At 37.5% G+C, this 27,533-nt stretch overlaps 1 long non-coding RNA gene across 1 annotated transcript; it reads left to right on the forward strand.

Annotated features, from left to right (window-relative positions):
- Positions 1–200: 200 nt before the first annotated feature.
- LOC123370258 lies at positions 201–19,575 on the forward strand. Its single transcript, XR_006579335.1, has 3 exons — positions 201–425; positions 5,952–5,992; positions 19,387–19,575. It is a non-coding gene; the product is annotated as an uncharacterized LOC123370258 (long non-coding RNA).
- The last annotated feature ends 7,958 nt before the right edge of the window (positions 19,576–27,533 follow it).

A 27,533-nucleotide genomic window follows, 5' to 3' on the forward strand; every position in this document is an offset into this window, starting at 1 on the left:
TCTGAAGGTCCCTTCCAGCCCTACATTTTCATGATTCTATGATTTATCCAGTTCCAAGGGGCAAATTTTTTTTAGTCTTGTTTGTTTGTTTGTTTGTTTGTTTGAAGGCCTGTTTGTTTTACTGCAACTGTGGTTTAACCTATAGAATAGACAGCTACTGTGATGTCACAATTAAGAGGATTCTACTGTGTGTAATATATTTCAGTTACAAGTGCAGCAGGAAAATCTCATGCTCAACTGAATATTTGCAGTAAAGCAACCTCATCAGTAGAGTCAGAGAAGGAGAAGAATATGAAAAAAAGGAATGAGAAATTGTAGGACTCAGAAAGAAGGCATCTGTTGGAGTGTTTAAGGGCACCGGCACAATTTATCAGTGCTGCATGATCCAGACAGCAAAGAGGGAAAAGACCACAGATGATCATAAGGTATCATTCTCTGAAATATTAAAAAAGCAATGCACCAAAACTCTCCCACTTACTTCCTTAATTTTGTTATCCCCACTCCACCACCCTTACTTTCTATTGCTATGAATGTTTGCTGCATGACCCCTTCTGAAAGCCAGATGAACTCTAAGGAAAGTCACTCCCTACCCCATCTGCTCCCAGCAGAGATGGGTTGGAGGGTGATAGACTGACCCTAATATCTGCAGCGAGGCACCTTGATTTTTTTAGCATTCATACTGGATCTTGTGACAAACTGAAATTTAGCAGAAGCTTGAAATGGATGGAAGAAAACATTTAAAAACAAAGGGTTTAATTAAATATCAAATGAATAAAACAATCGATATTGTTATGTATTGGGGAGAAAGGATGCTATGGCACTGAACTGGCACTTGGGATGCTGAGTCAGTGCCTAGGACTCCCACAGACCTCCTGTATGACTTCAGGCAAGTTACCTAATCTCTCTGTATCTCTGTTCACTCTCAGTAAAATGGGATAATACCACCTCACTCGCACAGGGTTGTTGTGAGGATAAATTCATCAACATTTGTGAGGCATTCAAGTACTATGGCGGTGATAGCCGTGTATGTAGATATGAATAAAAGCCATTTTCTGACAGTTTCTCTGTGTCTCATGCTGCCACAGGAAATCCAGTTTGACATAGAAATCAGTGTGTCTCCTCACAGAATGTCGTTCTTAGGTGTGCTTCAGAATAAAAAGGGCCCTAATTACAATGTATGTGCTGGTCCACTGCAAGTTATCACATAAGGGGCTGATCCTGCAGCTGATCCTCACAATTACTGAAATCAACAGGGCTCTGTATGGGAATTAGGTTCAGTCTTTGTGGATTTGACTGCAGGATCAAGGCCTAAGACTTGGATGCTCTTCAGAGCTGGAGCCATGTCTTCTTATATGATTGCACATCACCTAGCCCAATGGTACCCTGATCCTGAATGGGACCTTTGGGTGCTATTGCAGAACAAAAGATAACAACTTTGTCTACTTTTTCCTCAAGGACCAGTATGAATAAAAATATTTTCTAAACAGTTTAATTTCTTAAACCTATAAAAAAAATCATCTTTTACTAGCTAAGGTAAAGGAAATGCCATTTTTACCAGTGGTATTACTGCAGCAAATATACCTGATCAGAACACATAAGTCACGTCACTGTCAACTTAATATGACTGTGTAGAAATGGGAGAAATAGCAGGTGATATATATATATATATACACATAACTTGTATATCTATATTTATTTAACTGAAATGACTTTTTAAAATTACAAGCATTAAAAGAAGCAAGAAAGGACACTGCAGTACCAAAGGCTTGTGAATCATTTTTACCTTCAGTTTAAAGTGAAGTAGGTGTCATTTGTCCAGGAAATAAGCTGAAGCCACGGCAGCTTGGGAAGATCCAGATGATTGCAAAGAGGCCAATCCTAACAGACAGCCTTCACTTTATTTTTCTCTAACCAGAGCTGAGGTTTAATTCTTGAAAACTGGAGCCTGATTAGAAAAAAAAGTATCGTTTGTAAGAAAACTTTTCTGTTAAAAAAAGCCTAATTTTACTCAGTGTTTTGACATCTTCAGAGCACTGGCAGAGTGACAGCTCTATTCTCAAAGGTTTATTAAAGTACATTGTCCTAAAGACAATAGCATATTGTGCCGATTTAAAACAGAATAAGAATAGAAATAGTATCAAATACTTTCCCCTATCATTAAGGTCTATCTTTCTGTCAAAACTAAATTTTCTTGCTGCAAGCATATATATTTTGAGGTTAAAATATTATATTTTTATTTGTATTTAACAACATATACTTTTAATAAGGCATTTCAGGGCAGTCAATGTTTTCTACAAAAAATCGATTACTACAGGTATCAGATATTAAAGATTTTAACATTATTATGTTCTGCCTTTGGATCTAATTGCAAATCATCGCACCAAGCTCAGTGATTCCTTCAGCTCATGGAGTCTCATCTAAATCCCACTGAAGTCAGTGGGAGGATTTCCATGACTTCACTGGGTTTTGGTTGAGGCCCTTAGCCCTATTTACTGAAAATGAAGTGCACACGGAGTAAGTACTGTTCTCAGTCGTAGGTGGATCAGACCCTTTGACAGGAGAAAGTCCAGTAAACCGAGGAATCATCTGCTATATGTAGGAATACATTTTTAGAGTAAGGCACACTCATTTTACCTACTGCATCAGATCTTCAGTTGCAGCCTTAGAGTGCTAGGTACAGCTGTGGAGGACAGGTCAAGGGCAAGCTACCTCTGTGTCCCCTGATTACGGGGCTGCTCTACTTAGGGCCAGAGTTCTGTGAGAACAGCATGAACGCCTTACTAACTTGTGCCAATTACCAACAGCACCAAGGGGCTGTTTTGGCAACCAGAGTTCAACCAGACACAGGGATACCCAGCAGGTCACACCCTGTTTCCCTAGTTGCAGGAAAAGGGAGTGTATGAACCACTGGCATTTCCCCTTGCACACAGGACATCCTCTGTAGGACCAGCTAGAATGGTTTCAGGCCTGCTTTACACCTGCCAAGTGGCACAAAAGAAGAAGAGGATCTGACTCAGTACATTGAAACTTAAGAAGTTCACATTAAAATAACAGACTTATAACAATAATTTAGGCTTTGTTTTACATCTGCCTTAATGCAGACCTTGTAGCGTATGTATTTAGTCATAGACAGTTGTAAAACATGGACCCAATCCTGTGATCCCTTAGTGATGTACCTATTCCTTACTTGCGTGAGCAGTCCCATTGAACAGCGTTACATTGCTTCTACAAGTAGAGACTATATGCATCATTAAGAATTCAGAGGACTGGATCCATCTATTGTCATATATGTTGAGTCTGAGATCACTTGAACAGCTTTTGCCACTTTTAAAACACTGAGTAACAAATATTTTATCCTATTTCTCCCCCTAAAGTTCATAATTACTGGTTAAATAATAGCTACTTCCAAAGAAGGCTTGGTGAATGTTAATCCACAATGCAAAAGTATATTTTCAGACATTCAATAGCTCATCAATGTGACACACAATCTTCCAGGCAAATTCATTAGGCCAGAATTAAATACTTACTTTTGGGGAAAATATAGGAAGAGAAACTTCATCCTTTGTCAACGATACTTTTGTTAACCAAGACTTTGCCAGATTTGCAGCATGTCAAAACCAGTACTTTCCTCAGCCATTTAAGTACCAAGAATGCACACTCATTGTTAATAATGAGCTTCCGCTTGCATGTGACAAAACAGCTAGCTGGCTAGTCAGCCTCAGTCAGTGTCTATTTATGGCACAATGTCAAAAAAGAATGTCCTTCATTTGTGACTCAACAATAATGAACATGGCTAAATCTAAAAATTAACAAAAGAAAGTGAACAGCTTTTTAAATTCTGAAGAACATTAGATTCTGGTGTCCTTTTTGTTCTGATTGTTGTGGCTTAACACTATGAAAAGACCACCTGTTGGGCTGCCATTTTGTGATTCTATTAAATGCAGTGATTGCATAAAAGAACACTTTCCAAAATAACCTAGTATTATTATTCACTTATTTTATAGTAAATCTGCATTCAAGACCTGCAGAAAAGTATCAGGCTTTTTCCTAAGTGAAGTTTAAAGCTGTAAGTCCTCTATAAATGCACACTTACTGCAGATGCATGATTTTATAGTCACAATCATGATACTTTACAATGAGTTCAAGTAAACCTTTAATGTGGCAATTAGGGTTCATATAGTATAAAACTAACATATTATAAATGATATAAAACTGATATAGCTTGTGATAATTAGACTAATGAAGATTATACTGAAACTATACAGCAATATAAATTCATATTTTAATTACATGAACCTAATATTTGTAGGGACATACAAGCTATTTTTATAACATTTGTAATTTAATTTGTTTATGCTAATAAGAATGCATGGTGTATGTGCTAGAATCTCATATGGGCATTTTTTTGTGATAACAGTTTAATATGAGGAAAGTTTATAATAAAGAAAATTATTTCAGCTATCTAAAATCTACAGTAAAGTGAAAGAAGAAAAAAGCTTTCTTTAATGTTCATAAAGTGCTTTGGTGAAAGGGTCTATATAAATTCAAAGTATTATTATTAGAGGAAGAAAACTCAACACGAATGCTACCAAACGACAAAAATATAGGATATTAATAGCAATGTCTTGATTTTGAATAATTACATTTAACAGAATATTTTGTAAACATTGATTCAACCAAGTTATTAGTTCTTAAGTATCAAATATGTGAGTGATGAGAGTCCATTTACTCAGTTTAACATTTCTTAGCATACTACATAAAACTATCATCTTGTTTAGTATACATGTATATAATGTGAATTAATGAAGCAAAACTTTTCATCGGTGTTAAATTTTCCCTGTTGAGAACAATTGTCAGTAATAATGTCCAAACAACAGACAGTATAAGAAAACTTTAAAAATATGGTTTCCTCTTACTTACCTCCATGATGAATTATTTTCATATCCCTTTTTATACGCACCTAAAATTTTCTTAATGTATAGATTTAAATGTGGAATTTTAATTTTTTGCATCACAAAGAATTAATGACTGAATTCTGCAAATGCTTACTAATAGTGTATTTCATATTGCAATGAATAATGAGCCTACTCACTGTATTTTTTAAAAATATATCTATTTATTGCCTGGCAATCCCAATCAGGATCAGGGCCCCTTTGTGCTAGGTGCTGTACAAACATATAGGCCTTGTCTACACTGGCCATGGCATGTAGGGTATGTGTAGCTACACGCCACAGTGTAAAGCAGACTGTGACCACACTTTGGAGTGTAGCTATGTATGGCAGTGAAAGACTGTGGCAGGAAGAGGCAGTGGGGAAAGGCTAGATCAGTGGGGAGCTGCCTGCCTGAGCCTTTCCCAGCTTCCTCTCCCCTGCCAGAGCCCTTTCCTGCTGCCAAAGCCTTTCACTGCAGTGGGAGGAGTCTCTTGGCAGCTGGGAGGCAGAAAGACACTACACTGCTAAAAAGAGCAGTATAGACATGAGATGCACTGCTGGGGTGTGGAGAGAACAGTATAGGGTATATACCCTAGGGTTCTGGTGTGTCTTTACAGTGCCTTAATATCTACACTGCTGTTTATACCCATGCTTGCTGAGCATGCAGTATCTATACTCTATACGCCCCAGTAACTGTAGACATAGAGATAGTGTTAGCTCCTCAGCTGGTATAAATGGTATAAAAGTTCCATTGACATCCATGGGGATATACCAGTTTACACTAACAGAAGAAATGGCTCATAGTAAAAGACTGTCCCTGCCCAAACCACTTACAGTCTAGTAGTGATAATAATAAATAATACACCAGACTGACTGTGTTTGCAGGATCAGGCTATATGTCTGTAAGGTGGCAAATTTCAGTGGATTTCCTTAATTTTGGGTTTGTTCCCAAGAACATTTTAAAGTGAAACTAGTGTGTTAGAGTTGTCTTTAAGATTTTAATTTTGTTTTCCTTCTTAGCTTTCACCATCGATAGCAACCTGACGTGGCCTGCTTCAAAGGTTTTACTTTTTCACTTTGTATATTTTATCACAATAGATCCTTAAAGCCAGCACGGCAGGTTTTTGGTTTTTTTTAAATTTTTTCTTAAAATTGTCACTCTCTATTTTGTAAACAAGCTACAATGCCACAGATAATTATGACTTGTAAACATTAACAAGTGAAAGAAGGCAAGGAGCTGGATGAATTAACAAAAAGCTCCTATTCACAAAGAACTTGATCCTTCAGTCCTTAGGCAAAACTCCAAGGAAACAGTGTGAGTTTCACCTGAATAAGGACTGCAGGATTGGGCCCAGACATATAATCAGTTTTCAATGGTTAGTGAAGTGAGAAATATACAAAAGTAATTTGACATATTTCCACATCTGTTGATACACAAAGATTATACTAAAAAATTTGGATAAATGCTGCCCTTTCTTACATCTTATGCATCATCAGAGAAGTCAGTGTGGTTGCACATCTGTAAATGAGAACAGAAATGTACTGCTGTCATACACAGGATAAAATTTACTTCACCTCCTAAAAAACAGTGCTTGTTTTGTTCGTAGAAATCCAGTTTAACGTAACATTTATTATCTTGGAATTTTAAAATGAAAATGTGCTTTGTTTTCATCTTTAACGGTATGGTTTTTATATGTCAAGCACATTTGCGTGGTAAGCAAATTTCCGACATGTGGTTGAAATATATTTTATCTGGAGAAGAATGTGTTTTCTTATGAATATCAGCCTAGCAAAGAAAAGCAGTGCAAAATAGAATAGTGTACAATGCACCAGTATAAATTAATGTCTGGGTTTATTGTTCACTGTAATGTAAAGAGTATGTACTGCGCACTTAACTATTGTATTATGGACTTATGGAAACTGAGTCTAGCAAGCAGAAATGGCTTATGACTGAATAAAAATATGTATCTTTATGAGAGATACAATATGTTTGGAACCCTGAGGGTTAATGAGAGGTAAGCTTGTGAAGGAGGAGATGAGATGAAGGAAATAAAAGACGCTGAATAGATGAAAGAAGTGATTCAATGGGAGGCTTTGTTGGTCACAGCTAGGTGTCAGAAACAAACTAGAAAAATGGGAACTGCTTTAACACTGAGAGGAAAATAAAAAAAGAACTTATATCACATACTAAAAAGAGAAAGAAAATAAGAAATAATAAAAGGCTTTCACGCTTTCTCCAGGGTATGTCTATGGAAAAAATAAAGCAAGCAAGAGCAAAAGAAAGCCCTGAAATTGAATTCCTCTCTAAAGGTATCTTGTGGAGAAGGATTCATTGTCCCATCCTTTTCACATCAAGAATTTAATTTTACATTCCCTTTGTCTGTCTTGAGATACACTTCCAGTTACTCTACATTGGTTTCTCCCCCCTCTCCCCCGCCCCTTAAGTAACCTCTATTGGTGGAGGAACAGTTAGAATGGAGGGAACACAGTCCTGAATAAAAGCAGGCCCTTTCCCATTCTGATTTTTGCCTAAACTTTAGAGCTGCACTTGATGAGGGAACGAATTTTTATTCATGACCATTTGGGGAAACTGCCGTTCTCCAATTTCCCCCCCACCCCTCCATTTTTTAATACCTGATGTGCTGAGAAATCACTTCAGGATCATCCATCTCCCGAAATAGGTTATTTCTTATAAAACTGCATTACTAATTAACCTATAATTAACTTTAATAAACTCATAAAAGTATTCTGTATTTTCCCATTAGCTATTTCTCAAATGACACTAAAAATGCAGTTAACAAAAATTTTTTATAATAAAATGAGAAAATACCAGTTATTTTTAGTGTCAGGAACATTCCAGTTACCATATCAGATTTGTTATGTTTATCACCATCCCCCATGATTTCTTAAGATAGCTTCCCTGGTATTAAGCTTCCCTCTGGTGCCCATAGCAACATACTGAAATGTTATTGAAGGGTTTCCAGGATTCCTTATAAAATAAGCTGTTGATTCTGCAGACCTTGCACACACAGCCACTTATATCGGATTCACAACCTGAGTCCTCACATCCGAAATTCACTGACACGCAAGCTGATCACTGACTTTCATAAACATCATTACAGATTAAAGACATTACATAATAATGGATTTTTCCACCATAGCAATCAAGACATTTGCTTTTAATATTAACCTAAATTGTCAGAGTAACATGCAGTTTTAAAAAATTTGGTCTAACATTTCCTTTTTTTTTTTTTTAAACGAACTGCCATACTGGGTCAGACCAAAGGTCCATCTAGCCCTGAACAGAACAGGTAATCATCAATTGATCCATCCCCTGTTGCCCATTCCCATAATGCTCATTCTCGTAATACTCTACCATCTACAAGCATATTTGATGCATGTAGGTCTGTGCTGTGCAGTCTGTGGCCAAGAGGTCACTTTTGGCTCCTGAGGGCAACTGTGTGAAATAAAAAAAAGTATCTGATTATGAACAGAAAATGAGATTTTTACAATGGAGTGTCTGAATAAGCCCCATTTTTATGGATGTTGCTTCTCAACTGCCTCCAGCCACATCACCAGGAGCAGCTCCAGTACAAGCAGGAGTGCTTGTAGCAACTGTTGCCTCTGCCCTTCCATAGTTGCTCAGCAGCTCCCCTGCTGGTCACTTGCCATATTACATGGGAGAAAGGCAAGAGTAGCAAGAAAACTTGATTGGCTTTGTCTGAGCCTAAGGGAGGATTTAATGAATGGAGGCTCCCCGTGTCCCACACAGCCATCCAGGAGAGGAGGAGATGAATCTGTAAATCAACAGCCAATTACAGCTCCCAGAATTTTAATTGATCCAATAAATCATACACCAGCTTGGGATAGCTGGAGCTTGGTCACTCCAGCCACTCTCTGTTCTGATTTGTAACACATCACCTGTGCTATAGGAGATGGCTACTACCCTATGCCAAAGGCATCATCAACAGGGCACATGTGGATTGTTTCTGCTCCTTTTGTGCCACCTGAGGGATACAAAGGGAATGCAGAGGGCAAAGAATCTGCCCCAAAGTATGCGTGATGGCCCCTTTGCACCCTTTGAAAAAAATGTGTATGATTCACAGGCTGAACAAGGTAGAGACCTCTAATATACACAGTAGAACCCTTGCTAACTTGCAGTATTTGTTGGAGAGCCATTGACTTATACCTGGTTTTTGCAATCATTTTGCAAATTAAAAAAAAATAAGGATACTGCATCACAAAAGGTTCTTTATTTTGAACAAGAAGTTTCATTTGAATTCTGTATTATACTACATAGCAAACTAATAAATGGACCCTTTTTTTTTTAAACAGCTGTGAAAGTTCAGTAAATGGAGACCTCACTATAGCACTCTGCTATTCAATTTTAGCTGGGTAGTTAAGTGAGTGCACTTTTAAAATTATATTTTAGTGACATTAATCAAGATCTTGGATTAGGACTATGATAACTCAAACAAACAGCAATAGATTCTGCGATAACATTTGAATAAAGACTTGTAATCACATATATATTTGGCAGTTATATACTGCGAATACAGAGATTCGTCAGAGTTCAATAACTCTTTCTCTCTAAAGATATCCAGAAAACAGGATGGAAATATTTGGGCCATGTTAAGAATGAAGCCAGAGTATGGCTTTGGGCAAGCATGCCATTGGGCAACTGGAGGAACACATAAGAGGGGCCAGCTGAACATAATAATTCCACCATCAAATTCCTGAGAGGGAAAATTTAACAAAGGTACTTAATGTAGAGAAGATGCAAAGAGAGGCTCTGGGTAGTCAAGGATAGCGGAGCCATGTTGGTGCCCTAAGCAATGGTGTGGGAAGGATTGAGATTCAGACATGTTGTATTCTGATGTGGCTTGTATTCTGAACAGAAAAACTGAATGTGGAAAAATAGGCAGGAACTTGGAACTAAATTAAAAGAAGCTAGACCACATAGTGCTCTGACTTACATTGACTTTAACTGAGCCATTCTAGATTTATACTAATACAAATGAGAGCAGAATCTGGCCCACTATTTCTTGGAATATATCATGGTTCCTTCTTCTTCCAACACTCAAAAGAAGTCCATACCAAAGACTAACACTGATTATTATTCTGAAATTTAATTCCAATTTATAACATTTTCCAAAAACAAATTGCTCTCTAGATGTCCTTATTCTACCCTGTTACAGTTGTATGACAATATGAATGATTTCTTATACTACTGTTAGATAAAAAAAGATGATCTGCTGCCACTCTTCTTTCCTACACAATGTCAATGGGGAATTAATTTAATTAATAATTAGTCACTCTCACTCCTTATTTAGCCTTGATCCTGCAGTTCTTATTCTGGCAAAACTCAACCTCCCAAAGTTTCTTTTAGTTATTGGACTATATGGATTTAAGACAGTTTACATTAGCTGAAGATTTTGCCCAGTGTATTTGGTTCTGAACAAGCGGCCAGGAAAAAGCATATATACAATCAGTTTACCATGAATATATGATGGCTTTTTGTGTGATCTCCTTTATTCATTATTGAATGGAAGTTTTTCTTATGTTAAAACAGATTCTTAATACTTATTCCAAAAGATAAAATAAAATTCCATCTGGATGGATTCCAAGTCGAAGCTGCAATCTGAATTACTTCCCCCTCCCAATACACACACCAAAATGCAATAGTTAAGAAAAAAAGAAGTTTCTTTAGAAAATACATTAAACCCAGAATGTTAACAAAGCAGCAGGTTCATTCAGGGCCCCATTTTTCTTGTATTTAAGATGCTTTAATATGCTGCTTACTCCCATCTCAGAAGGGTCTGACACAAAGCGCCTGATTCTCCATTGCATTACTCTAGTTTATGTCAGTATATTGACATTTATTTCAATCAATTTAAATTGGCGAAAAAACTCTTCAGGATGGAGACTGATTCTTACTAAACGGTTTGTACAGCCCCTAGCACAATGATGCCCCAACCTTCAATGGGACATCTAGGTGCTATTTTAGTATAAATAACTACTGTAATAATGGTGAATCAGGCCCAACCAGTATTTTCTTTGATTAATTATTTAAAAATTACCTAATTAGGGAACACAATCATAGAGTTAGAGATGGAAAAGTTCTATTAAATTATGAGGCCTGTACTTTACAATATACTATTTTCCAGTCCTTAGTCTAGTCTAGTTTTCAATGTTTCTCAGAACAGAGCTTCCAGCACTCCCTTCGGAAAAATATTTCACAATCTACAGCTGACTCTGGGACAAAGTTTTTGCTGATGGTCAGCCTAAATTTTCCTTTTTGTAAATTGTCTGTCATTATGCTCTGTTTACTATGCTAAAGAAGCCCATTCCCTCTTTGAGTTACATCCTAGTTTGTTACCACTTGGCTATGCTGAACAAATTTAGATTTTTTTTTTTTAAACAAAGGAAACCAGAATTGTTGGCAGTACAAGTTGTCAGATATACAAGATAAGAGAATGCAGCCTAGCTGAGGCAATATAAATGATGAGTTCCATATACTGAAATTATAAAAGTTACATGACTGAGTAGTTTTTAATTAGCACATCCTATTTATCTAAGCTACATGTTTAAATCTTGTAATCTTTCTTTATAAGCAAATCCCTCCAGCTTCTTAATAATTTTTTCTGCTCTCCTCTCAATTCCCTTCTGTTTGCCTAAATATTTCTAATATAAAGAGGAGCCCAGACTGAATACAGAATTCCAGGTGTAGTTTCATCAGCATTGCATAGGATCGATAGGAAAAAGGAGTTGGGGTGAATATGGCTAACTTACAACAGAGAACACATTTCAACCCACATTACAACAAAAACATTTAAAATTATGTCAAAATGTCCTTAGCTCTCAAAACTAAGAGCTCAAAATCTATATTGTTCAATTGTTGTAAAATAAAGACAAAGCCATTTCCAGTTGGGAAAATTTTGTCTGAATAATAATTAGGGAAAGGGAATATTTTAAGAATGGTTTCAAAATATTTCCTTTATGATAAGTAAATGAATATCCAATCTGAAAACACCATTCTGTCTCCCCCGCTTCTTCCTTTAAGACTACCTTTCTCTTTGCCAGAATAGCAAAACTGTTGTGAATTTCATTACAAGGGTGCCCTATAACACCAGGTGACAGGCATTCAGAACACTACATAAATGCCAGTAACAGATGCGAATAAAAGTAAAGCCCAACGTTTCAAAATGTGGCCCCTGTCTGTGCATCTTTGCTTACACATTTTTCTACATTATTATCTGAATGCTCAAATAATAGAAATTTATATATATGAATCCCATGTGTTCACACAAGACATGAATTGAGTGCAAATGGGTTTTGCATGTGGAAATATTATCATTTGTATATACAATTGATAACACCTCCCCCTGCCCCCCCAAAAAGTTGCATTTTATAAGCCAAAGCTCCCACTGACTTCAGTGCTGCAGGATCAGACCCTTAGAGGTCACAGGATGCTATTATAGAAAATGAATGATAGGTTGAGTCCCCTTTGAAAACTTGGCTGACTTTATAAATTAAGTATTTGTTGTATTACCTTTCTGCCTTTAAAACTAAAGCTGATAATATTTTCCTAGAATAAGCATAGTCTAGTAACATTAGTATGGGAAAAGATCCACTCCACTTTCTATGTTTTTTCTGTGAATTCAATATCAGCATAACCCATACTCATTGATTAAGCTATGTTTCTCCCACTGGCTAGCTGAACCAGAAGTGTTACTATTTATGTGTATTGTGTTAGTACCTAGTGGCCCCAATCATGGATCAAGGTACCACTATGCTAGACACCACACACAAACAGAGCAAAAAGACTCTGCCCTGACAAGCGTACAATCTATGTACAATACAAACACTTTGTATTTTAGAACACTGAAACAAAGAACAATAAGCACAAGATTCTTAAAACTTTTTTCAGAAAGTTGATAGTATGTTTAATCCAAACCAATTACAATGTAAAAACAAAATCTGTTCATATTTTCTAAAGAGCTAATCTGATTGTACAAAATGTGAGTATGCACATTATATATGTAACACACATATTATATAGTGTGTATATAAATACACACACATACACACACACACACACACACACAATACAGATTAAATGAATTAAAAAAAAGCGCCTTCCAGTCTGTATACACATTTACTATTAAGATTCAGAAAAGCTAAACAGATGTTTAACCTCAGGATCCCACTTAAGTTCACAAAGACAGACCCTAAGAATGATTCTGATGTTCCTGTTCCATTCAGTCTTCAGTTTTTAGAGAAAGACATACACGTGTGTATATTATAACAGTATATATAGAGATACACACACTCATTATGTATAATATTATGTATATATAATTTTTTATCCTTAATGGAGAACTTGAACTGCAAACAGCCATGTCAGAACTTAGATGGTTAACATTCACTTCTTGCTGTTTTATTGCATATTACTGTGCGCTCCTGAGCAGCAGGAGCAGATTCAAGCAATTACAATCAAGTCAGGGCACACGCCGTGGCTGAGCAACACGATCATGATGAGGATACTGATGAGGCACTTATCGAAAACCCCACATCATCCACACTCATCAGCCACAACATGTCACCCCAAATGAGGCATCAGCTGCCTTCAAAAGGCTCATTGCACACTGTTTACAGCTTTCTTTGGACCCACTTTTGATTTTGCGGTCAGGGCTTAGTTCAAACAGCAGCTGACTGGCAATGGCAAGTCTCAGGGTTCACTACAGCTTACTGCCTGGGATCTGTGTTTTTACACTGGGGCTGACCAAGGGAGAAAAAAGGTTCCAGTTCAAATCCTCTAAAATCCTGGTCCCTCTATCAGAATGGATTGTTAATTATACCAGAAATGTATATTGATGACTCTGAAATCAGGCTGGGAGTGGAGAAAAGCAAACAAACAAATCCCAAAAATATTGTATAGTTTTCAATTTGTTCTTTTTAAAAATAGTAATTGGCAATAGAAATTCAAATGTAAACACTCTGAGCCCAGATTCTCACTTACACTAATACCTCTTTACGCCACTTTGGCAGGATAAAGGTGCCGCAAAGTAATTTACCTTGTCCTTCAGCTACTAGTCCAGTAGAAATTTGGTCTAGCTGCATATTATTTATTTATTTCATAGCTCCATTTCACTTGTAGATCAGTGAGGAGGGAGGTATTTTTTCTATACCACTTTTCATCTGAGTATCTCAAGGTGCTTTACAAAAGTAATTGCTACAACACCCCATTGAAATAGGTACCATAATAATTTAGTATATCTATTTTACAGATGGGTAAACTGAGGAACAGAGACTTACCCAACTCACCCAACCTCACAAGGCACTAAGATAGAAATAAAACCTAAGTCCTGCTCCCAATCTACTGATTTAATTATTAAAAACACACACACCCCTCTCTTTTTCAGCTTGGATGTAGGAATTGGATGCATATTTTACTATTTTAAGGTGCAAAACAGTTTTGTTTCCCCATTGGTTCTCACGTTTCAGAATGTAATAAACTTAAAACATCCTATGATATGTTGTAACAGCATATTTTTATTATGAACATTTTAAAACAACACATAAGGGACCCCATGTATTATTTCCTACATTTGTTATTATGCATGAGTTTATTTTCTGGCTGCTTTTAGCTATCACCTGCATAATGGCAGGTTGGTAATACAGATATGTGGTGCCCCCTGTTTTTCTTCCTGCTCTGCATGTTTACTAAGCCTTAGTGTAATGATAGATAGAGAACAAGTATTTTTCAAAAGAGAGACAGGAATGGTTGCAGTAGGAAAAAAAGATGAATCTACACTATCCATTTACAAATCTCATAATTAATTTACTAGCACCATGGCTTTATTTCCCAGGAATAGCAAATATTCCACATAATTCTTTCAAGCAACAAATTTCCTCACTATAACGTCTAAACAAGGGGAGAGTGGAAGGGGCGTGGGGGTGTGTGTGGATACATATAAAGACGGAATAGAATAAAGGTCCTAAAAGTTATGTGGCCAAAACAAAATTCAGCTATTAATGAACAGCATCATAAAGACACTGAACACTGTATGAATGGTTTTATTATCATACTTCAATTTCCATCTAACACATCTTACGTATCTGGGATATGGACAGAACAGTGACTTCTGGTAGCTGTGTAGAAAAAGTGGAGGTTTACATTTGTGTATGCTTGTTTGTCTGAAGTGTATATGTGTGTTATCTGTTGTTGGGTCATCATCTAATGCTCTTTGTGATGCATATTCTAAATTAGGCAAAAGGAATGCATCTTTCAAATGCAGATCATGTTTGCACTGGAAGAGCAATGAGAACACTTGTCACTTTCAGAACATTTATGTGCTAGAAGTACTGTTAGCAGAAGAGCAGTTTAGATAAATTCAAGACTTTTTTTGCTGATCACAAACATTAAGCTTCACACCTGAAGCCCTCAACCCCCTGCTGTGCTCTAATCCTAGCACCATTCACCCTTAGAGACTCAAAGTGCTGTGCCACTGCTCTCAAACATTTGATTGCCCTTAGTTTGAATGCCACCACCTGCAAAAATGCCTTTTTATTCCCTTTGAGCCTCTTGAGAAGGAAGTAAAAATGATAATTCATGACAAACATTAATTAATTGTTTACAAGATGATCTTTTCTTTTTCCAACTTCTGTTCAGCAGACATGTTGAGCTGCAAGATTCCACTCTTGATGCCAGAGTTTGTCAAGAGGTCTGCATTGTTGTTTATCACTCAGGCATAGGATAGACTGCAGGTCATTGTTTCTTCAGTTCAAGTAGTCCTGTCTGGCTCTTGTTTGAAGAATGGAAGTGACATGCATGAGTTCCCCAATATAAAAGAACTACCGGTTCTAAGAAGGAACAGGGATTTAGCTTCTAATGTAGAGTAAATAAACATTTTTCACCACCTCTTGCTCCATGTGATTTTTTAAAAGGTCAAGAGGTGCCATCACAGCATTTTAAAAGCTTCAAATTATGTTTAAATAATGTATTACTAAACTCACAGAAATCTTATCAGAATTTAAGAACCTACTGTGATTGTTTAAGTCCTCAAATTCACCGTCACAGAAAGACATGTTTCAAAAGGAATGCAGAGGCCTGTTGTTAAGATGACTAAGATTTTCTGAAAGTTTGGACACTGTCAGGCCTTCCCTGACAAAAAACATGAAAAAACACTGCAAATGAAATACAGATTTGAGTTGAGCACTTAAACATTCTAGAAGAAAATAATGTTAACGAAGTTTTAAACAATATGACCAAAGTATTCAAACCTGCATGTCCAAAGTCATGCTCCTAAATCCATATTAAGGTATTTAAATAAAGAAACTGATTTTCAGAAAAATAGAGCACCCACAAATCTCACTGAAATCAACAGGAGCTATGAGGGCTCAATAACCTTAAAATCAGGTCACTTTATTTAGGTGCCTAACTTTGGGTGCCCAAGTTCAAACATTTTGGCCTATTCTTTTCGCTATGATTCCATTAACTTCAACCCACAGCAAAAGTGCAACAAAATTGTGAAGAGAGTGAAAGGTCTTACTTGTAGGAAGTGCACAGTAATAGAGCTTCATGAACAACTCAGGCTTCCCGATTCCAAATTAGGAGCCCTTAGATCACGACTGCAAGGCTAAAAATCAATTCTATATTTTCTGAGTTAATACTAAGGATTGCACTTAACAGACATGGAGACTAATAAGGTATGCAGGAGGAGTAAAAGCAATGCACAAAAAATTCAGGCCTTAGTCTTGGCGATGATCCAGCACAATGATGTATCAACCAGATTTTTTGGAGGGGGAGGGAGAAATCAATAACATCTGTGGTATAATGGTATTAATTAAAGAAGCTCTTCAGAAGAGCTCAAGATGAGAGCCTCGGCCTGAAATTCAGACAGCTGAAGCTTGATTATCAGGAAAGAATGCTTTTTTAGCTATGAGTGGATAGGCCAAAAGCTGCAATGTGTAGAAATGGGGGAAAAAAATGCTTTTTATTTTAACTTTCTTTAAGTAATCAATATGTGGTTTTCACTTGCATTAGGAGTCTGTTCAGTTCCAAAGCCTGTGCCTATACTTCAAGATGAATTCAAGTCATTACCTTCTAAACCTGTAGGTTTAAAAACAACAAGAAGGATATGCATTTTGGGTTCATATTCTTATTAATTCATAAAATAAAACTTCTCCATGTTTTCTTCTACCCTGTCCCTTAAACATGCAATGCCACCCCAGTTCAGTTTCCCCAAGCAATTACCATCTCCTTGTTTATGTCACTCCTCAAGATTTCTTTCTGGGGGGTGCCCACGAGAACAGAATCAAGTATTACTACCTGTAAAATAATTTATTTGAGAAAATACTTTCACAGTTTAGTATATATTAGTCCCCGATAGTGATAAATAAGTGAAAACATAACTTATCTATTTAGTCACTGTAATAATTGATCCCCTACATGAACTCTACGGGCTCAGGGGGTTTTTTGTTTGCTTTGTTTTGTTTTGTTTTTCCCCAGTTTTTGCAAATAATGAATGTTTAATTTTGTTATGTATATGCTATTTCCATCTTGAACATGAATGTATGTTTCATTTTAGGTTTATATTTTATAGAAAACAAAAAATTAAGTTTAAAAATTTCTAATTGAAGATGTCCATAGCACTTCTCCTTCCTTATCTTGTTCTGTCCATATTGTTTGTCACCCACATCTAAAATTACATATTCATGGATTTTAAGACCAGAAAGGACCATTATGATCATGTAGTTTGACCTCTTGCGTAACAGGATAGAGAGTTTCACCTAGTAATTCCTACCTCTTGCCCATATCTTGTGGATGAGCTACAGAATATCATTTAGAAAGATATTGGATGCTGATTTATAGACTTCAACTGATGGGAGAATACATCATAGCCCTTGATAAGTTGTTCCAATCATTAATTACCCTCACTGTAAAAATGTGTGCCTTGTTTCTAGTCTGAATTTATCTAGCTTCAGTTTCCAGCTATTAGATCTTGTTATGCTGATGTCTGCTAAATTAAAGAACCCTCTACTATCAGAAAACGATTCCCCATGTAGGTACTTGTAGTCTGATCAAGTCACCTCTTAACCTTTCCTTGAATAAACTGAATAGATTGAGCTTCTTTAGTTACTCACTGTAAGGCAGGTTTTCCAGACCTCCAATCATTCTTGGAGCTCTTTTGTGAATCTTTTCCAATTTCTCAACATCCTTTTTAGAGCGTGGGCACCAGAACTGGGCATGGTATTCCAGTAATGGTCACACTAATGCCTGATCTAATTAATACAGTGGTAATAGCACCTCCCTACTTCTACACAATATTCCTTGGTTTATACAGCGAAAGATTTCATTTGCACTCATAAACACCACATCACATTTGAACCATCTAAGTTGTTTATCCCCCATAACTCCAAGTCTTTTCCTGAGTCACTGCTTTCCAAAATGCAGTCCTCCAGCCTATAAATGTGACCTAAATTCTTTATTCCCAGATTCATAGGTAAGGAAAGAAAGGACCACTGTTATCATCTAGTCTGACCTGCTGTGTAACACATAACATAGAACTTCCCCAAAATTATTCCTAGAGCAGATCTTTTAGAAGAACATCTGATCTTGATTTTAAAATGATCAGTGATGGAGAATCTACCATGCCCCTTGGTAAACTGTTCCAATGGTTAATTACTCTCACTGTTAAATATTTACACCTTATTTCCAGTCTGAATTGTCCAGCTTCAACTTCCAACCATTGGATCATGTTATACCTTTCTCTGTTAGACTGATGGGCCCATTTTCAAAAACTTGTTCCCAGTGTAGGTACTTATAGACTGTTATCAAGTCACCCCTTAACCTTGTATTTGTTAAGCGAAATAAATTGAGCTCCTGAAATCTCTCTCTAAGGCACGTTTTCTAATCCTTTAATCATTCTGCTGGTTCTTCTCTGAGCTCTCTGCAACTGAGCGACATCCTTCTTAAATTGTGGACACCAAAACTGGACTCAGTATTCCAGCAACAGTGCCAAATACAGAGATAAAACAACCTCTCTGTTCCTCCTTGAGAGTCCCCTTTTTATGCATCCAAGGATTGAATTAGCACTTTTGCTCACAGCTTCACTGTGACCCGAGAACATCTTAAGGTCAACTGGGTGCAGAGGGGTTACAGGCTTCTCAGGGGTCTGGCTCAGACATTCTAATTCACCGAAGAGTATCATATGAGGACTTGAAAAAAAGTCCTGTTTGATTCTGGTCATCACAATTATTGTGAAATGCATGTAAAAATACTATGTAAGGGGTTATGCATAAGAACTGAATATATGTTCTTTAAGTCTGTTGGTATTGGTCACCAGCAAAGGTGAAAACAGGGTTTCTGTCAGAAAAGAGATATTTATTCATCTATCTGTTCACATGAAACTGAGTATTGTCTCATTCATATCTGGTTTCTTATGCCCAGTGTAAACAGAATGCAAATGAAGAGTTCTAAGAACCTCAGAGTGAGAGAGAGAGAGAGAGAAACAGCAGGGGAGGAAGACTCTTAGCTGGAGGTGCATTTCAAACATTTGTTTGACGACTTTCAGGGGGCAGAGAAGGCACCCAAGCACCCTTCACTGAGGCAGTAAAAGGACAGTGGTTTTTCTTCATGAAAAAGGGGCCTCCGCAAGGTTGATCTGAGAACCATGAAGAGAATTTTGGGTGACAAAAAACTTCTTTAGACAGGATATTTACCTGTTAGTTAAATTTAGTGTCTAAAAAGCATGTTATGATTTAGTTTTATATGTAACCACGTTTCCAACATCATCAGTCACAATTACCTGAATCTCAAATCTTTGATATTAAACATATTCTTCTTTTCACTATAACTTTATCTAAGTGCTGTGGTGTTAAGCAAGGTGGTGGTCCTGGGAGCTGACTCTGACAAGCTAGTGTGAACTGTTCCTTTGGGAACAGCAACACTAGTAATTCTGGGAGTGTTCAGTGAATAAGGGGCTGAATACTGCAGGGAACACTCTGGTGCAGGGGCGGCTCCAGACCCCAGCACCCCAAGCTTCAGAAGGAATGAACAGAACAGGGCAATTATCAGGTGATCCATCCCGTTATCCAGTTCCAGCTTCTGGCAGTCAGAGGTTTCACGACACCCACACACAGTATAGGGTTGCATCCCTGACCATCGCGGCTAATAGCCATTGATGGAACTATCCTCCATGAATTTCTTTAATTCTTTTTTAAACCCAGGTACACTTTTTGCCTTCAGAACATCCCCAGGCAATAAATTCCAGAGATTGACTGTGCACTGTGTGATAAAGTACTTCCTTATGTTAGTTTTAAACCTGCTGCCTATTAATTTCATTGGGTGACCCTTCATTCTTGTGTTATGTGAAGGAGCAAACAACACTTTCCTATTCACTTTCTCCACAGCAGTCATAATTTCAGAGACCTCTATCATATTCCCCTTTAGTCATCTAGTCTCTAAAATGAACAGTCCCAGTTTTTAAATCTCACCTCATCTGGATGTTGTTCCACACCACTTGTCTATTTTGTTGCCCTTTCAGTACCTTTTCCATTTCTAAAATATTTTTGAGATGGGGCAACCAGAATTGCATGCAGCATTCAAGGTGTGGGTGTACCATGGATTTATATAGTAGCTTTATAATATGTTCTGTCTTATTATCTATCCCTTTCCTAATGGTTCCTAATATTAGCTTTTTTTGAATGCTGCTGTACATTGAGCAGATGTTTTCAGAGAACTATCCACTATGACGCCATGAGTCTTTCTTAAGTAGTAACAGCTAACATAGACCCCACCCCCATCATTTTGTATGTTAGATGGGATTATGTTTTCCAATATGTATTACTTTGCATTTATCAACACTGAATTTCATCTGCCATTTTGTTGCCCAGTCACCCAGTTTTGTGAGAGCCCTTTTTAACTCTTTGCAGTCTGCTTTTGACTTAACTATTTTGAGTACCGGTAGTTTTGTATCATCTGCAAATTTTGCCACCTCCAATTCACCCCCTCTCCCAGATCCTTTCTGAATATGTTGAACAGCTCTGGTCCCAGTACAGAACCTTAGAATAGCACACTATTTCTCTCTGCATTTTGAAAAATGACCACTTATTCTTACCCTTTGTTTCCCATCTTTTAACCAGTTATGGATCCATGAGGAGATCTTCCTTCTTATCCCATGACTTTTTATTTTGCTTAAAAGTCTTTGAAGGATCTTGTCAAAGGTTTTCTGAAAGTCCATGTACACTAGATCCACTGGATCACCAATGTCCACACGCTTCTTGACAACCTCAAAGAATTCTAGTAGATTGGTGAGGCATGATTTCACTTTACAAGAGACAGGTTGGCTCTTCCCAAGTATAGCATGTTCATCTGTGTCTCTGATAATTCTGTTCTTTACTATAGTTTCAACCAATTTGCCTGGTACTTAAGTTAAGCTTACTTGCCTGTAATGGGCAGGATCACCTCTGGAGCCTTTTTTAAAAATTGGTTTCACAGTTATTTTCCAATAATTTAGTAGAGCAACTGATTGAAATGAGAGGTTATATACCTCAGTTAGTAGTTCTGCATTTTCATATATGAGTTCCTTCAGAACTCTTGGGTTGATACCATCTGGCCATGGTGAGTTACTATTGTTTAATTTATCAGTTTTTTCCAAAATCTCCCTTATTGATATTTCAATCTGGGACAGTTGCTCAGACTTGTCACCTAAAAAGAATGGCTCAGGTGTTGGAATCTCCTTCACTTCCTCTGCAGTAAAGATCAATGCAAAGAATTCATTTAGCTTCTCCACCCGGACTTATCTTCCTTCAGTGCTCCTTTAGCATCTTGATCGTCCAGTGGCCCCACTGATTAGAAGGAGGAAGCCTGCCAAACAAAGTACTTACACATTTTTGCTGTTAGTTTGTGTCTTTTGCTAGTTGCTCTTCAAATTGTTTTCAGCCTAACTATACTTTTACACTTGACTTGACAGAGTTTATGCTTTCTCTTCTCCCCAGTAAGATTTGACATGCAATTTTTAAAGAATGCCTTTTTGCCTCTAACCACCACTTTTACTCTGGTGCTTAACCATTGTGGGCATTTTGGGGGGTTTCTTGGTGGGGAAGGGAGGTTATTTGAGGTATACATTTAGTTTGAGCCTCTATTGTGTTTTTAAGTAGTTTCCATGCAGCTTGCAGGCATTTCACTCTTATCACTGTTCCTTTTAATTTCCATTTCACTAGTTACCTCATTTTCAGGTACGTCCCCTTTTTGAAGTTAAAGGCTACTGTGGTGGGTTTCTTTGGCATCCCCCTCCAGCTGTTACATTTAATTTCATTATGGTCACTATTACCAAGCAGCTCAGCTATATTTACCTCTTGGACTAGATCCTGTGCTCATTAAGCCTAAATCAAGGATCGTCTTGGCCGCAGTCGGTTTCAGGACTAGCTGCACCAAGATGTAGTTAACAATGGAGGAAGTAAGGACTTTACTTCTTGATATTTATACTGTACTGAAGATGTCCTGGGCAGTGGAGGGGGGAGGGAAGGGGAATAGTTTTATGCCTTTTCTTGCTTCTTTATAACATATAAAAAGAGGCCCTGAAAGAAGCATGAGTCAAAAAGAGGAAATAGTCAAAATCTGAGGATCATGAAATTCCAATGTGCTGCAGCTTTTAGTAATGGTTTTGTTCTGTAAATTTACTGCAGTTTAACATTTCTGATTTGAATTAATGACACTAAGGGATAAATTTCAAAGATGCACACTGGGAGTCAGCCCCTCAAATCTCACTGACATACTGGAATCAAATCCTTCTGCACTGCTTTACAAACATTTTGAAAGGCCTTGGATAACATCAGATAGTGGTCACTTTTCAGAGCAGAACCTCTTATTCAACAGGAGCGTCTTCCTGTATGCATTGAGAACCATATCAACTTAACTGATTAAAACAACAAAACAAAAAACATGTACTACATTTTATTTCTGTTCCCCTACTTTGAGTTCTTCTGAAATCTGGTATACTCCAAGATTTGGTACACTGTAAATTCAACTGCAAACAGCAAAATTAAAGTAGAGGCCAAATCAAGGCATAAATAGAACCTAGGTCTTAGAAAAGACAACAGTTGGGGAAGGGAACTCTTTAAATGAGCTGATCTAAAGAGGTTTAGGCTCAGTTTAGGGAGTGAGCTGTTTTAAATTTTGCCTGAACTGATTCATCTTTATTAGTGATGTCATCAACTAGCAGGAAAAAAAAAGATTCTGATCTCAGCTATACTGGTGTAAATCTGGAGTCAGTCTATTGACTGCTGTAGAGTTGCTCTGGATTTATACTGCTGTAACTGAAATAAGACTCTAGTTCATAGAACCATCCACTCAGCTACTAGCAGGCAGTTTTACTGTTCACTATTAATGTCTATAAATATCTGCTTTTGAGAGCAATCCTAATTACAATTTAAAAGAATATTTTATAATCAAATTTTTGACTCTTATTCAAATACAGGAAATGAGTCATTCGACAGAACAGAAAGACCAGCCAAAGCAATCGATGAGTTGTGTAACCCAGCACCTGGCTTTGAAGTTAAGAAAAAACAGATATTTACAGTAAACCAATAGGAATGGGATTGAGACATGCACATAAGCCCACATACACACATTGTAACAGAGGAACTAAAAACCAGATTCTTGAGAAAGGTGTTCAAATGACAATGATGGATACAGTATAGAAATCTAGAAAGATATAATTAAGGCTAATCCAATCTAAGTAGGCTTGGCAGATTTTTTTTTCTTTAGTTATTTCAACAGGTAATATAGACGTTTATTCTAAATCTTTTTTCCATTTTTTATCTACTTACATTTTCACAGTTGTGGGAACTTATAGGGGAAGGTCACAATTATTTAATGACAATAGATGTTGAGATTCAAAAAGTTAAAAACTTTATAACAGTTAGAAACCACAAACTGTCAACATCACATGTCAAAATATACAAAGTACATAACCTCAAATTAAATTCTAGAGTTCTTGAGCAGCATATTTTTTTACTTTGGCCATCTTGAAATTTCTATTGTTATCAATGAAAATATTTTTTCATCAAATTTCTGTGCCTGCAGTGAAATCAACATTTACTTCTAAAAATCTAATCCTTCCAAGCATAGTTGTAAGCCTATCCGTGGCTTCTCACTTCTTCATTGAACCTTATAACTATTTTCATACAAAATCAACACTTTACAGCCTCAAACACTTTTCTTCTGTGGAAAGGTTATGAGTATAGTATCCAACTTTAGACACACATTTTAAACACAATATTATGGCAACAAAGAGTCCTGTGGCACCTTATAGACTAACAGACGTATTGGAGCATGAGCTTTTGTGGGTGACTGACGCATGTGTCTGATGAAGTGGGTATTCACCCACGAAAGTTTATGCTCCAATACGTCTGTTAGTCTATAAGGTGCCACAGGACTCTTTGTTGCTTTTTACAGATCCAGACTAACATGGCTACCCCTCTGATACTTGACAATATTATGGCATTTAGCCATTATTCAGTTCCTAGGACACTCATCGTCGTATCTGTGCACCTTCCAGAAAAGCATTAAGCAAAGTGACTAGCATCTGTCACATGCTGTTTCAATTAGATCTGCTGAAAATTAACCTGTATTATACCCAACTATGCTAGTTTTCTAGCATACGCTGCCAAAATAAATATAGTATATATATGTAAACAATTGCTGGGCAAAAATGGCTGCTGCAGTATTGTCACCACCAGTACTTAATTCACTGTAAATCACTTTGGGATATCTGGGCAGTAAGACAGGCACCATTATGTGATAGCATGAGCTCTAGCACCTAAGATTGCTTAAACCCAACTCAACTTCCATCTTAAGCCCCAGGGGTAAAGTTTTCTAGGTCTAGTCTCTGCTTAAAGATTATGTGTTATGGTGAAGTGTAACCAAGCAGAATTTGTTTTCTCTTTTAAGGAGCATTTAAAAAAAAATCCCTTTCCATGTTTAAACAAACAAAAAAAAACACCACAAGAATTTTGTAGCAGCCCTAGCACCGAAGCAGCTGGTGTTCAAAAGTTGGAATCTGAGCAGAAAAATACTCTGTGAGCAGAAATTCCTTTGAATGCTCTGATGAAAACTCATGGTGATTTGACTGAATTAGGGGATTTTAAAATTGCACTTTGCCTGTGCGCTTGTAAAATCAATACTTTTTTAAAGCAATTTTTGGCAACCCTTCCCATGAAGATATGCTGTACGGAGCAGGAGTCCTACCTCATTTGCTGAGCATCTGGTAAGTGTGCATTGGGTTATGCATTCTTCACAAAATTATACGTCAGCCCAGTGCATGGCTGGATGGATACTCTGTAAATTGTGCATTGAAAGAGGAAGGGCTCCAGAACATACTGCAACAGTCACATATTAATGTGCCATACAGAATTTCTCTGTGAAGCTCTCTCTTTTTCAATGCATATGTTGTAAGGTGTACAGTTAATAAGGCAGGGTGCCACAAGATCCCTTGCCCTATTATCCATGCAGCGATTCTGAAATAAAAGCTATGCAGGATCTAATTTTTGCATAAAAGGGATTCTTTTCTATGGGACCCCCTAAGGCATAGGGGCTGTGGGGACACTAGGCATAAGTAGACTAAACAATTACTTAGAGCCCCAAGCAGCTCAAGGAGGACCTGATTTAGTATTGTCCACATTTAATAAGATGAATAGTATTTTGGGGATTTTTTCCACAAGTGTAGTAGCTAGTATGTGTTGTGTTGGTATATTTTTGGGTTTGTGGAAATAATGCAATTAGTATTTTTAGGGGGCAGTTGAGTTAGAGGGGCCCCCAAAGTATTCCTGCTTAGGGCAGGCCTCCACTGGGCTAGCACCACCTCTGTATAGGGGATAGTAAGTTTTTGCAGCATCTAGCCTTTTTCCTATATTTCTTTTTAAAAGTCCTGACAGCCCCCTAAACAAAATTGTTAAAGTGTTGAGATACAATGTTAAGTAATCAAAAGTCAGGAAACAGCAAAGTTGAGTTCACATGCCCAAGTTCAGTTCTGACTCCTCTGTATACAATATAGGTTTTAAATAGGTCTTCCTCCCCCCACACACCATGTGGCTTTGGTTGGGGTAGGGAGGGGAGGGGGACCTGCAGAGAGGACCAAGCCAGACACTCCAACTGTTAGGGCTAGAAGCAGCCAAAGCAGGAACCTCTGGATGTTCATAGAACTTATTGTTTTAAGTGGGTTTTTCCTACATTGCACATGTTGGCGGTTTTCTCCACCCATCTCCATCCCTTAGATTCACCTCACAGCAGCCCCCTTACTTCTTTTTTCCCCTCCCTTTCTCTTCCATTTAGCTATCCCCACCTAAATAAACCCACCAAAAATTATAATGAACTAATATGATGCTTGCTGCCATTGCGTTGTTCAGTTCGTGTTACACCCCTTCTGCCACCCTGTCTCTGTCTTGTCTATTTACACTGTAAGCTCTTCGGAGCAAAGACTCTCTTGTTCTGTATTTGTACATTGCACAATGGGACCCATTTTTATATCCATTTAATATCTTTTCTGAAAAAAGTATAATATCCATTTGAATTCTATTACTATCTATAAGGAGCCCTGCCTCATTCACTGTGCATAAAAAACATCAGTAGCCTGTCCCTGGCATAGCAATAGTAGCACACACTCCTGCAAGATGCTACACATTTGTATTTATAATATTCTTCTATAGCTTTATAGAATTACCCTGTGTTATCTGAGAAATAACAGTTTACTACATGGTCACATACTATCTAATCAGGAGCCACAAAAGTTCAGAGTTAAGGTTGCATGTGCAAACAACTTTGGCATTTCCTGACTTCTGAGAGCTTAATTGTGCAAACTTAATAATGATCCTGGATTTTCAGAGACTGAGCATAGAAATAATATGCCATTGACTTCAGATAGAGTTCTGGGGGCTCACTACCCGTAAAAATCAGATTCAATGCTCTTAACCTGTCTGATTTAAAAAAAAACAATTCTAATTTTGACCCCTATTTGTTTCTGAGTAGTGTTCTTTCCAATAGCAAAGTTAATTCTTGATAGATCTGATTCTGGAATCCAGAGAAGACTATTTGCTGTTGGATTCAGGGGCAGCCATAAGCCTCTTGCTTCCAGCCCTGATGAAGCTTAGAAGCATCACATATGATAGAATTCTGGGCAGAGGGCAGGGGAAAGGTGGTAGCTATTGACAGTACACTTCTGCCCGACTGTCTACGTGGAAGCTTTGGCATTCACCTCAGAGATAACCACTCATTTTCCCCTCTCTGCCAGAGATGAGCACTCTGTTTACAGCCACTCAGGCTACATCAACACCACAAGTGAAGGTGTGATTGTAGATCTGGCACAGGTAACAGTAGTATGAATATGGTGGCATGGACTTCAGCACTGGCTAGCTAGCTGAGTACACACCTGGGTCGGACAAGCTCATACGCTGGTTGCTAGCCTGTGTTGAAGCCCATGCTGCTACATCTACACTATCATCATCTGTGCTAGTTAGCTGGATATAACTATCCATGCTACACTGATACCTTCACTTGCAGTGCAGCCATGATCTTAGAAGGAAGGCATGTATGTTAGA

This window comes from Mauremys mutica, chromosome 4 (assembly GCF_020497125.1).
Source record: "Mauremys mutica isolate MM-2020 ecotype Southern chromosome 4, ASM2049712v1, whole genome shotgun sequence".
NCBI lineage: Eukaryota > Metazoa > Chordata > Testudines > Geoemydidae > Mauremys > Mauremys mutica.